The 15644-nt window shown below is 42.4% G+C and overlaps 1 long non-coding RNA gene across 2 annotated transcripts; it reads left to right on the plus strand.

Annotated features, from left to right (window-relative positions):
* The first annotated feature begins 670 nt into the window (after window positions 1-670).
* LOC132980353 (uncharacterized) lies at window positions 671-14939 on the plus strand. Of its 2 annotated transcripts, XR_009674160.1 has the most exons (3): window positions 671-1492; window positions 2222-2334; window positions 14591-14939. It is a non-coding gene; the product is annotated as an uncharacterized LOC132980353 (long non-coding RNA). The 2 variants fall into 2 exon arrangements; XR_009674159.1 differs by having other exon boundaries at window positions 671-2334.
* Window positions 14940-15644: the final 705 nt, after the last annotated feature.

Here is a 15644-nt window from a genome sequence, read left to right on the forward strand (position 1 = left end):
GGGTTCAGTGCCTTGCTCAAGGGAGTGCTCAGGAAGTGGACTGGCACCTCTCCAGCTACCAGACCAACTTCCGGACTTGGTCCGTGCCAGGACTTGATTTTCCCAACCCAAGTCCCTACAGACTGAGCTACTGCCGCCGAGAATGTAATTACTGTCTTAAAAAAGCAAATAGGACAAAATAACAGTGTGAAGGCTTTTTCCTGTTTGGGTTAACTTGATTATAAAATATTTGGACAGATAGGCAATTAAAGCCAGCTGAAAAATATTCAATTTCCGGCCTAATCAATAATATTAACTGACTGGATTACATATAAATTCCTACACTTGACATGTAATAGAAGCTTATAAAATGTTGACTGCTGCCTTTAAAGGCAGAAAAAGTGGTCCAATAGGCCTAAGTCGAGGCCCTTCACTGCTTGAAAAATGGTTATTTAGGCCTATAAAATCCAATCAAACACCCTTCTGGTGTAGAAAAGTTCCTAACACTTCACACACCATACTTCCTATCACCTAATAGGCCAGAGGATAAAACGCCTCCCATGGGCGGATGTTGGCCCATAGGTCACTTTTTCTAGCCCCCGCCTTATTTCTCACAGACTTCTGCGATATCATTCGCGCACTCACCTGATCGTCATCGTGCGTATGGAGTGGGCGTCAGCAGTAATTTTTTCCGGTTCGTTTATGATTGGCCGGTCGAGGGTGTCAACGTCACGTCACTGCCAGCTGATCGGAGTGAGAAGCCGGTTTGAAGAGGGGAGTTGGACCGGAGAGAGAGACCGGGGAAGAGGAGCCCCGAGGAGTAACGAGCAGCACGGGGTGGGACCGAAACACCGGATACTACGACTGGACCGTTTTCTTTATTTCATTTTTTTTTTGTAGAGGTTTATGCGTAAACACCGGAGTTCACGAGACACGAAGCGACACTCTTTAAGGGTGATATTTGGTGGGCTTTGCTTCTCGTCGAAACCTCTGGAGCTGTCAGAGAAAAAGATTGAGAGTTAAGGTGTGGCTGAGGGTTTCTCTGAAGCTTCAGCTCTGACAAATATTACAAAATCGATTGTTTCCGCTCGAGAGGACTGAGACTCTTTAAGCTACAAACAGGCTTTAAAGACTGCTCTGTCCTTTTCATCCAGGAACATATTACATAACAAACGTATTGCCTTCTTGGTGTGCGCACCTTTTGATGTAAATCCCTCGCAGTAGCCTAACTAACAGGACTATTACGCAGAATGAAGTAGCCCTACGTCGTGTGATTTTTTTTTGTATGTTTTGCAGGTCTGTTTGGTTTCATAAGTCTGTTAAATGTAACGGACGTGGCAACTTTACAGTAGCCAGCCCTGCTGAATGCCACAGGCAAACTGGGCGTGGGGGAAACAGTCCGACCAGATCTAAATAATCCTCAAATCTGCTCATAGCACGGCCAAAACCACGCACATTTGACATTCGATATTTGAAGTGGCTCGATGGAGTCGATGGATTTACCTGAACCAAAGTAAGTGCGACTGTCTAATACATTTTTGCAAACTTTTTTTTTTTTTTTTTTAGCGGAGGTGACATTTAAAGGCTACAGAGGAGAGTGTGCTCCGGCGTTCTCTCAAATGCATTTTGTCCTGTTTTATCGCGTTATTAAGGTGTAATGTGCGTACAGACAGAAGTGGCGGAACAATATGATAGGCCACTCGAGGTGTTGTGTCAGTTGGATGAGGCCTGTATAAAATATGTTCTGTTTGATGATACAGTGCGAGAACATTAAGAAAGGGAAGGGGCGGGTGTGTCTTCACCAATTCAAGCGCTTGGGCGTTGAATGCATATTGATCCAGCTATAGGAAACAGCGCAATGTAAGAGTTGGGTCAGTATAACAGCAGAGCGTAAGACTTGTCAAAGAATATCGAGGAGTCATTACTCACTCTTCTGATGTGTATAGGCCTATACCATTATAACTCAAAGTGATAATTGAGTGCACGGGCAGGCTGACCCTCTAATTAAGAAAAGCTTAAAGTTGAAGGGAAAGCAGATAGAGTGAATTCCTCAAGGCCCCACCCTTTGTAGCGCAACATGGATGTAGAGAGTTGCCCCCACCTCCTCCTCCTCCCCCTCCTCTCTCTCTCTCTCTCTCTCTCTCTCTCTCTCTCTCTCTCTCTCTCTCTCTCTCTCTGTCTCTCCCTCCGCGTCATTCATTTCCCCTTTCAAGCTTGTCTTCTGCTGTTTCCCCCCTCTCAGAATCACCAGGTGCCTTCAGCTACTGGAGATCCTCTCATCTTTTAACCTACTTTGGATCTGGATCGCGTTCAGGAGCTACTTCCATGAATCCTCCGAGGTGTTAATAGGTGGAGGTAAGTGAGGCTGTGTTTAAGTCGTCCTGTGGAATCAGTATAACGGTCAGCTGTGTAAGGAAGGTGGGCCTGTTTGTACCACGACATGGACCATAGCATGGTATATTAATGTGACACATTGTTGTGCGTATGGTAGTTTTTATATCTCAATTTAATGTCAATTTGCCTGTCTTGTTTTTTCGCTTCACCTTTTTGTACTGGTATTGATCTTTGGGTGTTCCCATCAACCTGTTGCAAGTTAAGGCCCGTTTATGTACTCTGCCCTCCATTTTCTATGGATTCTCCTGGCCTGGGTTATATAACCATATAGGCGCTGTGTGCAGGACTCTCCAACCTTTGCTTATGCAACCCCTGGTTTGAAGAGCTCAACATATGGGTCAAAATATAACTTCTCAAAAGTTCAGGATCCAAGCTCAAATTCTTTCTTCAATCTTGTGATCTAATTAGAACTTGCTGCACAGTTTTATTTTTTTCCCCCCACCTGCATCCCATCCACATCAGATGAACAGAACCGATCAGATCTTGTCGTCTCCTGATGGATAACCCAACCTTTTGCAATTCGTGGCCTTTTCTGTTCGCCAATGACTTGCATTTTATCTTTCCAGATTGTAGCTTTCTAGGATTTAGGGAAAGGGGTTAGAGTTCCCGTTGCTGCTCGTTTTCCGAGGGCCTCCCCACTGCTGAAAAGCCTATTTGGTGAAATCACAAAAGTAATAACCTCCTTCCCCCCCCCCCCCCCCCCCCCCCCCCCCCCCCCCCCTGCTCCTTCTATGATTCCTACATGATGCACTTTTCTCAGGCAGGAGATGCTCTAGATTTGCTCATTAGCTCAGCTCCCCCCACTGCCTACTTTTTCCTCAAGAGTGCCCGGTCTGCAGTAATTATCCCCCCCTTTCAGTATGAATGGTGAATTATACATGATGCTGCAGGCCGGGCGGTCAGAGTCCGAGGCCACTTGACACACGTGGATTATCAGCATGCCACCGTTTGAATGTTTAAGGAGAATTATTCTTTGCAGGAAAAATGTCCCAACCACCCTCTAAGAAGGAAGGGCTGTGTTGGGACTAGTTTAGCAAGGGTAATAATGCATTTACAAGGCCTCATTGTCGTTGGTTACACTGACGCATTATGAGGGTTATACACTTGGTAATCCAAAAGGGTGTGAAATAATTGTTATTGTTGGATTACTCATCGTGATTTTAGCTGTCAACCAGTGAAGGAATGTTTGCAGTGTCACGTGAATTAAGTTAAAAAAAAGCAGTTGTGTTCCTGCTTTAATTACTGTTGCTTTCTGAAGTATTACTTTACAATTCCTACAGTTCAAATGCTGTTGTGTCTTTCTCCTGCCCTCTTTCTCTCCTTCTCCACTCTATCGTCTTGTTGAGAGTGTTTGCTTTGTCTTTGCTCTGATTGTTTAGCTACATTGGATTGACCTGGGTGCACGGGTGTGTTAGTGGTCAGCCAGCAGTTGTTATCTCTGCGTGGCTAGATGTGTGTTTAATACAGGCGTCCATCAGTGACGTCCATTTGGCCACTCCCCAGACACAATCACACAAAAGGGCATGAAAAGAGGGAAGAGAGACTGGAATGTGATGTTTTGTGCCGCAAGTTAGTGTTACCGCGCCTTCTAATCTAGACTCAAATGTCCAGACGTCATTCTGGAAGTCTTTAGTTTCAATGCATATGAAAGCATTTATCATTCTGCGTGTGTGTGTGTGTGTGTGTGTGTTCACCATATTTCATGCAATTGTGTGCATGTTTGCGAGTCAGCTAATTGGGAAGGGTTTAAGTTTGACTAACGGGCCTTTTGCTTAACTTACCACGGAAAGATCTGGAAGCGTTTTGCTGCGTCAGAGTTAATGACGTTGATCAGAACCAAGGAATATATAAAAATGTCTCATGTGATGAGTCATCTCCTCTACCTCTTCTGCTAACTTCAGCTTCTGAAAGACCAGCCCTTAGAGATACTTGTTTTATCCGGGCAGTGTTGAACATTGACTTTTATTGATGGCCAATCACAGAGGAGAGAGGAATCTGCGGTGGAAATGCGGTAGCTGCAGTGAGGTTGCACAATTTTTTTTTTTTTTGCCACACCCAGGCAGCCTCTGAAGGCTACCTTTGACTGGCTAAGGCTAATTTTATACTATTAAAGGTTTATTTGACACTTTTTCCTGGATATATTTTCTCCCACAGAGTAGTAGGTTAAGAATTACACAAATGGTGTGTGGGATGAAAGGGTGTGTGTCTGCAGCCAAGACAAGGTGATGCCATGCTGTACGTAGGTGTGTGTATGCTATCGTCTGATGTAGAGACAGATCCACTCTCTGTCAGTGCCTGCATGTGCACAAATGTACAGACCAGGGACGCGTGGGTGTGGGCAGCCTGGCGTAGATATAGTGTTTAGTGATGCGGTGCTAACTGTATTCCAACTGTATCCCACGTTATATTGCCACTGCGTCTTTAGGAAAGAGCGTCTCACTACTCAGTAAGGCTGTGTGCGGTTTACCAGACCAGCCTCACACTCATATCTACAACATATGCTGCACTGTTTGTGCATTCCCACTGGAAAAGTTATATTTTCAACAAGATTAGTGTTTTATCCTGCAATAGCTTGGTCGAGTAGTAATGGCAAGTTTTGTGTATAAACTTTCATGCAGGGCTCGTTTCACTTTTTTCACATAGAGTTACCGGACTGGACAGTATTCAAGCCATTAGACGATTTCCTTTGGTGTTAATCCCTCATATATGTGAGTCTGTACAGGTAGTGTTAATAAATTATATTCATTTTCACACTTTTGGACTTGTAGGATTTGCATATGCATGCAGATAGGTGGTGGAAACGGATGTAAAGGAAGAACATAAAACAGCCTGTATGCAAATAAACAGAGATAAATATTAGATGATCGTATGCTCCGTTTTGATTTGTTGGATACATTTAGGCTGTAGCATGCTCAGCTTTGGGCTGGTCTCTGCAGGGCCAGCAGTGAGGAGCAGTGGGCCTCTCTGCAAACCGGCTGGAATGTAGACCATATGTAGCAGGCATCCCAGGAATGTAACTCGGCCTTGCTGAACTGACCAACCTAAAGACACAGAGTGAGCGTAAAAGGATAAGGAGGAGAGAAAGGGATAAACTGAGGGTGAAGCAGGGAAGATGATAGTGAAGGATAAAATGTATCATGCAGGGGGGGGGGAGGGAGATGGAGGAAAATGAAAGCTTGGGGGGGGCAGAAGAAGAGAGGGTAATGAAGCGTATGAGAGATGGGTGTGTAAAGATGTGATAGTGGGGAAGGGGAAACGGCAGATAGAAAAGGGCAGTGGACAGGCTAACAGGAGGCAAAGGAGTAAGGACAGGGAGAGGAGAATCTTCAAAGAGACTGGGACAATTGGTGAAATTACAGGAATTAAATATGCAGTATGCAAACAATTAGATTAAAATATTTAAAACAAACGTTTCAGCTTTTCAAATGGAAACATTAAGATCCAAGCTGTTTGGTTCAGCAACAAGCTTTATTCTATAATAAAAGCGGCATGGTGCTAACATTACATCATGTCTAAAGTATTCAGTAAACACCTGTACAGTGTAATATAAGAGGGTATTAATTATATAGGGCGTGACTGCTATAGATGAAATGTGGATTTGTATTGTTATGTGTGTCAGACTGCAGTGTTCTTCCAGCTCAGTAACTCAGGTTGAACGTCTTTGTTCGCTTAGCACACTGTGCTCTCAGGCCATTTGGGTACAGCTGGGGCCAGAACGGCAAGAAATACACTCACTCAGATACTTACATAATCATTCATTTTGTATTTTTTATTTTTTTTAAACTTAACAAACCCCGACTGTGCCCCCTCCTCACACACACACACACACACACACAGTTCAGTGGGGAGTGATGGCAGTTGACCTCCACTTGCCGCAGTTTTTCATTGACAAACCAAAATGTCATCAGCTTATCATTTTAGCTTCTCTCCACACAATAGACGAGAGGCTCTTAATCCCTTTCAATCTAATTAGAAATTAAGCTCACAAAACCAGCCACCCTTAAAACAAATCACAACATCAATGTTGTGTTGGGACCCGCCCACGTTAGCATCGAAACCATAGACTGTAAATGTTAATGGGCGAAGCCTGAGGGATGTCACCCATCTGTTAGCAGGCTTTGGAAGCCCGTCAATGGCAGTCGCCATAATGGAAATGCTGTCTCACCTAAACTTTCAGTCAAACCAACCTGACAGACTATGAGCTGGTGAATTTACAACTTAGAAGCGGATTCAAAAATTCCCTCAGAAATTGGTAGAGACCAAAAAGGAGATAAAAGAAGACTGAGTGTACATGAGACTTACATTCAACGGGTGGAAGACAACTCCTAACTTTTTTCGTATCTGCTGGGTGTGTTATTTGACGTATGTTTGCGAACCAGTTTGAGAAACATAATTAGGAGTTCCTGAAGATAACAGCAATGGATTGTCCCCAGGGATACACTTAATAAAAGACGAGTTGTATTTAACAAGGTAAATAACATATAATCATTCTGTGATAATTGTTTCAGCTAACATCTACTATCTGAATTAATCTGGAAATGACCTCCCCTTAGCTATGAAAAAAGTTGAGGGCATCGATGGCAGTTGATTAGTCTTGGATGATATAGCGATGTTCTGTAAATTGTTTTCAACATTGAGCCTAATACTCTGCCTTATAGTCAACCATTGGTTTTCATTTATGTCATTGAAATCTTTCTGAAGAACATGACATTGTTCCCGTAAACAGATGGCACATCTTTTTGTCCCCATCTGTAGCTTTGGATGGTTGGGGGTGAAGAGATGAAACCAAGAAGATTCTGGGGATTGGAAACACGCATGGGCTGCTGCCACTTCTCATTTATTTGACCTAGAGGCATTTCCTGTCTTAAAGCATCCAAACTAAACTGCTACTTAAAAGGGAGCTGGGGGGGGAGGGGGGGATATATATATTTCTCTGTCTTTATATTTTCTAAAAGAGAGAGAGCGAGAGAAGAAGCAGGGAGGACGCTGTATTCGTGGGGACTACTCGGGCACGTAGCCAGACACAAAGTGATACATACATAGAGCGAACAATGTACTCTTTGACACACTTCTTCCCAGCGGTAGGAAGGGAGATGACAGCTGGAGGAAGCACACAAATCTTTTCTTTATGTTGGGCCTCTATACTCAGCGTTCACACCCCGACTTCCACTCCTCTGTCTCTGTATCCCACCGTCTCAAGAGTTTTCTCGTTCCCTCCTGTTATATTTTCCAAAAGGATGATTTGATCGTCGAGTGTGTGTGTGTGTGTAGAAAATTCAAAGCTTTCTGTCCTTCACAGGGGGCTTATTCACAAACATACACACACACACACACACACTAATCTACAGTTTCAGAGTCATGCTGCGTCATTTTCTCATCCGTGCATTGTGGGAACACCCGGGCCCAGGTTGTCTGCTTCTCACGTTGTGACATCACAGAGGCAGATAGCACCCCGTCTGCTTTTCTTCACACACAAGCACACACACGCAACAGAGACACACACACACACACAGGCGTGTACACTTATGTTTTTCCCATGCATTCCTGGCTCCAGATGCTGTGTGTAAAATCCTGCTAGATGCTGTGCGGGACTTAACTGGAAGGACCGTTTCCTCTTCCTCTTTCCCACCTGCCTGCTGACTTCCTGCCAGTTGACCTCTTCCCTAAGCAAATAACTTGCATTCATTTGAGGGAAATCAAGTGCATTTACAAACTGTGCTCACTGGATCAACCGGTTGCTGCAAAAATGCAAAAAGTGTGAGGGAAATGACTAAGGAATGAATGCAGTATGGTTGTTGTATTTTTAATGGTAAAAATGTCTTGTCGAGATACAATGGTGCATGTGTGTGCGGGTTTGTTGCTGAGTCATTTGTTTGTGCCTGGTTGCCTGTGCCACACCCTTGCTGCCGTCTTTCTCTGCATCCCCCAACCCCTCCAGCTTGGCCCCCATATTCGAAGAGAACTTCTGCTTGATGCATTCTGGGACATGACTAAATAGCTCTACTAAACAAAACATCTAACAGGGGTCTCGTTAGCCTTTTTAAGCTAACACACTTCAGTCACTTTTTTTTAATTTAAAAAAAATGTGCATCATTGTTTTCCACAAGGGGAAGTTGTTCCCCCAATGTCGCTGAATCAATAATTCATAACCAGACAAATAATGGCCGTAGGCACATAGAGATTTTACACTATAGAACATGACATACATTCAGAGGGTTCATGTGTACTCGCTGGCTCATTTTCTGTCAGCATTGAAAAGCTGCATTTCATAATTCACATGGCGTGAGAGTGTGCGTGCAGAGGAACGAGCCTTCCGTGCTTCTATAAAACAGGGCGTGGGCTTTTTTTCCCTTCCTCATCTCCCCATGCATGCATACATTTGCTCACACACATACCTCATGCAAACACATTATTCCTCCTGCATTATCACTCAGTTACTTCCAGCCTGTCCCCCATATCTAAGTCACTTGAGGAGAAGAAGCATGCAGCAAAAGTGATGAGCGTACCCTGACAGGGTGCTGGTGTTAGCATGCCTCTCAAAGGGGATTTGCTTTTCAGCAGTGTTTGCTTGTGTAAGTGTGTCCATGTTAATGTATGTGTCCTGAAATGTATTCCCTGTCTTCTCACTAATCCCATTCAAAGCTGCAAGAGGAAAGCAGTGGCAAATTAAGAGAAAGATCAGCTGACTGAGGCTTCTCTCAAAACTTTCCGGGTTAGAATAACTCTGTAGATATTTTGCCATAAATCAGATATAAGAACCATGCACTCGGAAAATGTTGCATAAGCGAGAAATTGCCAACTATCTTCAGAGTTTAATTTTTCAGATTCTAAGTCACTGGTAAAGTCATTTGAAGGAAATTACATTTAAAACATGTTTTGATTGTATTTGTGGAAGGAAGCAGAAAAGATAAATCTTATTAAAATTAATGTTATCTAAACTCCCAAGTCCGGATTCCAGACGACAACTTGATCCACTCCAAATGTTAAAGAAAAAAAAACATTTCATGAATTAATTGTCATTTTTCGGTTTAATCGGTTGGATCAGTTTAATTGGCACAAACTGAACCTTAAATTGTGCAATTGTTCTGCTCGTATTCAACAAATGTCTTTTGGGTGTGCCATGAGGTTGCTGTAATAAAACCAACATTTGCTGTTCTGCCAGGCTTGCGGCTGTCAAGGAAAAATATTTTAGATTTCTGCGATACCAAAAAAAGACGAGGGGCTGGGTGATGCTGCTTATGAAAGGGATATTGTTGATGCCTTTGGAGGACAGATAAGAGGCTTGCTAGAATCTATTGCAAAGCTGTTTTCATCCTCATAACACAGCAAGCCTATATGTAAGATTATCTTGCCCATACAGAAAACAACTATGCTGTATTGTGGTATTAGCCTTACATCTATGTGCGGCATGCAATCTGGCTTTAATCTTTGTGTGGTGGTATACCAGTGTTAGTTTTTAGCTGTGTCATGATGCAGGAAGAACAGGAACTCATATTAGCAGGATGAAACAAACTGGAAAGTACTCAGATATTTATTATAATCACCATCCTACTTGTGTTTTTTAAATCATGTCCAAGCAATTACATAACCTTTTCTTTAGACCATTACAGCTCAAACTAATAAAAATGTCCTCTACCTGACTACTTAGTTTTTGTAATTTTTTTAAATAAAAAAAATAGGTTTTGGAGATTAACTCCACAGGAACCGCAGAAAATACCTGAAACACAATCAAATGCAAGGGTTGTTTCTCTTTTGACCTTATTATAATGACACAATTTGGTGACAGTAGGCCTCATCCTCCACAGCTTATGTCATCACTTGTGAGTCCCTCCTCTACATATGTGCTTCTTGTGCGTTCTTGTGTTTGTGTGTGCACACACTCTCAGAAGCCATTTCAGCCTGTTGCTTAGGCTGGCTGTAATTGTCCCGGGAATCGTCAGCTCTGTGTAATAAATCACTCCTCTGGTACACTGTGTTCTCAACTCTGGGATGGCCTCTGTGTGTTCGAGTGTGTGTGTGTGCTAGTGGTGTGCACGTATCATGAGCAGGGAAACAACACAGCAAAGTAATAATAAAGGATGAAAATTTCATTTAGGAGGAGAAAGCTGCTGCTCTCTGTCGTCTTTAATTTGACAAGGGCACAACTTAATTTTCATGCTTTGTGGAAAAACTAACCAATGGATATAATTGCTGTGTAATGAGGATGTAAATTAATTTCATAAAATAATTTTTTGGTTTGCACCTCTTGGTGCTCATTCTTCTGTTTCTTTCAATTTCACCCTCAGCCTTGCATGTCTGGACAGTATAGAAAACAGGTTTGTCTTAATCACATTTTAATAGAATTCATGCATTTTATGTGATGTTCCAGGGGGACTCACAGAGGCCCCAAAAAATTAAAATGGTTCCACATGATGCGCATAAAAATGAACACATATGCAAAGTAGAGATAGGTAAAAACATGGTAATAAGGTGTCCTTGTTTGTTTGTTTGTTTGTGTTCCTTGAAAAGCCATCTTACATTTCAAGTTACTGCTCAGATTCTTCAGTGTATAGCAGATATTTATGCTAGCATGGATTAGCTTACTGATTTATTTTACTGAACAGTCAAGTCATTTTAGGTTGTGCTATTTGGCCAGAGGAAGGCTTTGGGGTTATATCACGGTCACCAGTTTGTTTTATTGTACTAGTGGTGGTCTTTGACCTTGTTCGTGTCTGCTGTTCTCTTTTCATCATCCCTTTCTTTTTGTCTTTTTCTTCTCTCTTTATCCATCTCTCTGTAAAAAAAAAAAAAAAAAAGTGATCTGATGCAGAGATGGCGTAGCGGTTAGCTTGCGCCCCATGTATGGAGGCTGTAGCAGGCAGCTCGGGACCTGTGGCTCCTTTCCTGCATGTGACCCCTCTACCCTCTCTCTTCCCGGTTTTCTACTCTATCCACTGTCCTTTCAAATAAAGTTAAAAAAAAAGCCCAAAAATAAATCTTAAAAAAAAAGATCTACTTCCCTGTTTAAATAAAAAGAAGAAACTAATCTCCTTAATGTTAACAAAGCCCAAAGGAGCTATCAGGTGCCTCTTTACAAATGTACCCACAAAGGGAAGCCTTTGCCCTGGATCTCATCACCAGTATTACACACCCACAAAGGATCCGTCTGGATTCAGTAGAAGATCAAGGCTCACTGCCCATTCACAATTCCTTTTCCCTGTGGAAGAGGGTCACATTGAGAGAGAGAGAGAGAGAGAGAGAGTGTGTGTGTGTGTGTGTGTGTGTGTGTGTGTGTGTGTGTGTACCTCTGCTGTCCAGAGCGTTAGCATCGTGGGGTTCGTTGAGTTTCCAGGGGTTGCTGGGTTCGGAGAGCTGCTGGGAGTTAGTTTGCCCAAAGTCCTGTCCTTGAACTGTGAAAGAATATGCTGCGAGGGGAAGGCTTTTCAGACTGACTGACTGCAATAGTTGAAGTCAGGCCAGCTGAACGAATGCCAGGCAAGAGAAATCCTGGGCTACTTGTGAGTATTAAACAGTGGCCGGCGGAAAGGGAATGTTAAAGTGGTGCATCACAGAAAGTGTTTCCATGTCAGGTTTAATAATCAACACTTAATTGGGACATGATTAAAGTTTTCAAAAGTATTTCATAGCAAAAAATGATGGACCAGATTGGTCAGACGTGTATTTACTCTTGAGGGCTTCGTTCTTTTGCCAGAATGTTTTGATCTGACACTCATACAGATGGACTTTTGTGGGTATTCTCAAGGTGAAATAACAAAATACATGACTTGTTGGTGAAGCCGTTGCACACCAAATGGAGTGGGAGGGTCTTAATTGAAAGGTAAATTCCTCCAATTAGGCCCGTGCAGCTGCTGAAAAGCTGAACTGCCCCACTTGATAGGAGCTGTTTTCCATCAGGAGTTGCAGGCTATAACCAAAGGGAAGGCTATCTAGCTAGCAAAGATGTCTGTATTCAATTATTGCAACAAAAATATAGAGCAGGGAGAATACAACAATGGTAGGCTAGCTTATTGCCTGCGCGTGCATGCAGCTTGTTTGTTTACGTGCATGCACATTTTAAGACACAGTAAACCGCAGTATTCACAAATACAGGACAAAGGAATGTTATAAAGTTTTTCCTCCTTCGGTATCTTTCTCTGTACCCCCTCCTCCTCCTCCTCACCTCTCTCCCACAAGAACCATTCAGAGCAAGCCCTGGAAAAAGGACTGTGTGTTTGTTTGTGTGCCAAACAACAAAACCAAACGTTAAAGCAAATGTGAAAGAGCCTAAAGATGGAACACAATTGATGGTTGCTTTTCATGGGGTCCAAAAATACTAAATCTGCAAAGAACAACCTCAAATTTAAGAATTAAAGATTGCCATTCATTTCCTTTTATGGCCACAAAGCGTTTTTTGAAATGCACATTTTGTGACTCACTGGGAATTTCGAGAATTGCTGCCGTATTAAGGAGCTCTAAGGAAGTTCAGTGTTTTTAGATCTCTTTTGCTTCGACGTCGACCTGTTCGCTTCAGTTAGCGTCAAAGTAAGCAGCAAGCTGATGGTTCCTCATATTCTCCTGCAGGTTATGGTGTGTTGTACACTCTTGTTGGCAGACCTACAGCAGTTCTTCACTGGCAAGCTTTATGTCCTCATGTACCAGCTAAAGCTGCCAGCTGAAGAACTGTTGTGGTCGGCCCTTTCCTGCACTGAAGAGCCATCCATCTCCGAGAGTGACACGAGGACAACTCCCGAATCAAATCATTTGGAAAAAGTCACGACACTGAATGAAAACCATGTTACTTCTGCGGCATGTTCATGTGTTGAGAATCATACCATGACACCTGCTGTATCATGTAACAAAAACATAGCATCCTGGGGACTCACTTCTGACAACTTCATCGCTGTGCGGTTTGTATTCAGTCCTATGTTATATCATGTTGTTGTATGGTGTCAGCACATTTCTAGGTTTCACCTGGTTTACATCGTAGAAACAATACATGTAAAGTCAAGCATCAACAGTGACATTTAAGACTTTTATTTACACACTCCAGACTTGAAATTAGACTCCCTGTTTGTGGAAAAAAAATCCATCTCTCCAGTGACATTTCACTTGAAAGGTAAGCCTTTATTGTTGGAACACAAAACTCTGATGTAGTTAAGAGGACATACAATATAAAACAGCTTCATAGATCAGTAGTTGAAGATGAAGATAATAAATTGAAGGGGTGAATCCAGTTTAAAAAAGGAAGAAAAGAAAAACGCTGAACTTTCTGTGTAAATTGTTTTTTGTTGATTTTGATCATTGGTAGGGTAATCTTATTGCTAGAGCAGAAATACTTCAATAAGAAATTAGCAAATAATACTAAATAAAGTGTTCTGTCATCGCCATGCGTCTGCTTTTTCTCCTGTGTGTCATAAAGACTTTTCTCTAGTGCACATAAAAAGAGACATGGACATCTTAACTGTGACCCTCAGCAGTCATAAACCAAAACTTCAAGAGAGAGGGCAATGCCCAGATCCGGATATAAGAGCCAGCATGTCCCTTTAAAAGCTGCCAGCCAGAGCTGAACAGAGGGAAGGAATGTTCTGGGGCCTTAACAAAACCAGATGCCACGGCTTATTCTCTCTCCCTCGCACACATGCTCTCTGTTTCTTTCCCTCACTCCTCGAGCTCTAACGTAACACCCCAGATAGAAGCTAGAATTCGGCATAAGCACATCGTCTTCTTTTTCATCCACCCTTAACGTGGACTGCCTCCTGGCTTTCCTGCCTGTGTCTCAATCTCCTTACGATCTTGTCGGCTTCCCTTTATCCGTCTGTCCTTTAACTCTCCCAATCCTCCACATCTAACCCTCCCTCACTACAGTGACATTAACACCCACGTATGAAGGGGAACACAAACAGGGATTATACCACTCTCTCCTGTACATCCTCTTCAGGCAGCATTGCCAGTACCTTACACACCACAACACTGGATATAAGGGTCACACCTTGACCTTGTGTGTTCTGTAGGTTAGTTGCAGGTCAGTGACTCGCCGCCTTGATCCGCTCCAAGGGAATCTCTTGTGAGTGCATTAAGAGATTGTTAGAGGAAGGAAGGTCTTTAAGGAGAAGCATCCTTAGTAAGATGACCCAACTGGAAGGGACTATTTTTCTTTTTGCGTTCATATATTTAAATACATGTGTGTATGTGAATAAATCCACACTTCTCCCTCTCTTCTCTCTTCTTTCATATCCAGATGTGCCATGCCCGTGACACCAGACACAGGTGCTGTGTACCTGTGTCTGCCAGCTGCTGTGCCAGCTGTGAAAGGTGAGCAAGCAGAGAGGCATCTCAGAAGGAGGTGAACAATCATCAGCTGCTGAAAACAGAAAGACAGAGTAGCGTCATTAAAGGAGCACCGAATCAAACCAAACACCATCAATCATACAACATTCATTATCATCATTCATTATATTGCACATTTTAGAACTTCTTGGTGAGTTGGAAGAGTCCAAAGTTGGATTCAGGGCTGTAAAGGGCTTCAGTCTTAAATTGTAAAACAAATTTATTAAATTTGAAGAAAATAAAAACTGATTTTGTCTTCATCCTATGTTCAGTTTTTGGGGGTTTTCCCAATTGAATGTGTTCACATAGCTGCCATTTTCCTCTGAAGTCATGCCATGGGGTGGGAGCTCAAATGCTGTTCTAATGTTACATACTGCTTGGTTCAAGGTTGCAAATGGTTGAAATTAAGGGTATCTGTCCAAAAAAGGAAAATAAAATGAACATCAGGGAAATAAGGCTATATACAAGTTACAACAACACATATCACAACACAAGTACTCATTAGCTACACGAGGCAACAGCTAACATTACCATTTAACCACATACTAGCTTAAGCAAGCCCTTAAAGCAATATACTGCATCTGAATATAAGAAGACTAGTACTGTACCATAGTGGTGCAGTTATGTGCTCACCTTATGGACTAATGGATTTATTGTTGTAGGGTTTTTTTTGTTAAAACTTTAATTTCTGTCCTGCACAGTGGCATTTTTTTTTTCAACAATGTTGATTGTTGTTAATGTCTTATAGTGAATAAATTGAATGACATTATAAAAAAGCACTGTAAGTATTTGTGGGACCTAATCGGGACCAATTATTGTTATTAATCTAACCTGTGTTTTTCACAATACGTGCGATGCAAAAGGGGAAATGTCCTTAAATTGAAGTTAGCTCTTGTTCAGCTTATAATGTGTACAAATGGTAGACTTGTATTTCTTTCACAGTCTTCTAATGAACATCAGGCCAG

Source organism: Labrus mixtus, chromosome 9, assembly GCF_963584025.1.
Source record: "Labrus mixtus chromosome 9, fLabMix1.1, whole genome shotgun sequence".
In the NCBI taxonomy this organism is placed as follows: domain Eukaryota; kingdom Metazoa; phylum Chordata; class Actinopteri; order Labriformes; family Labridae; genus Labrus; species Labrus mixtus.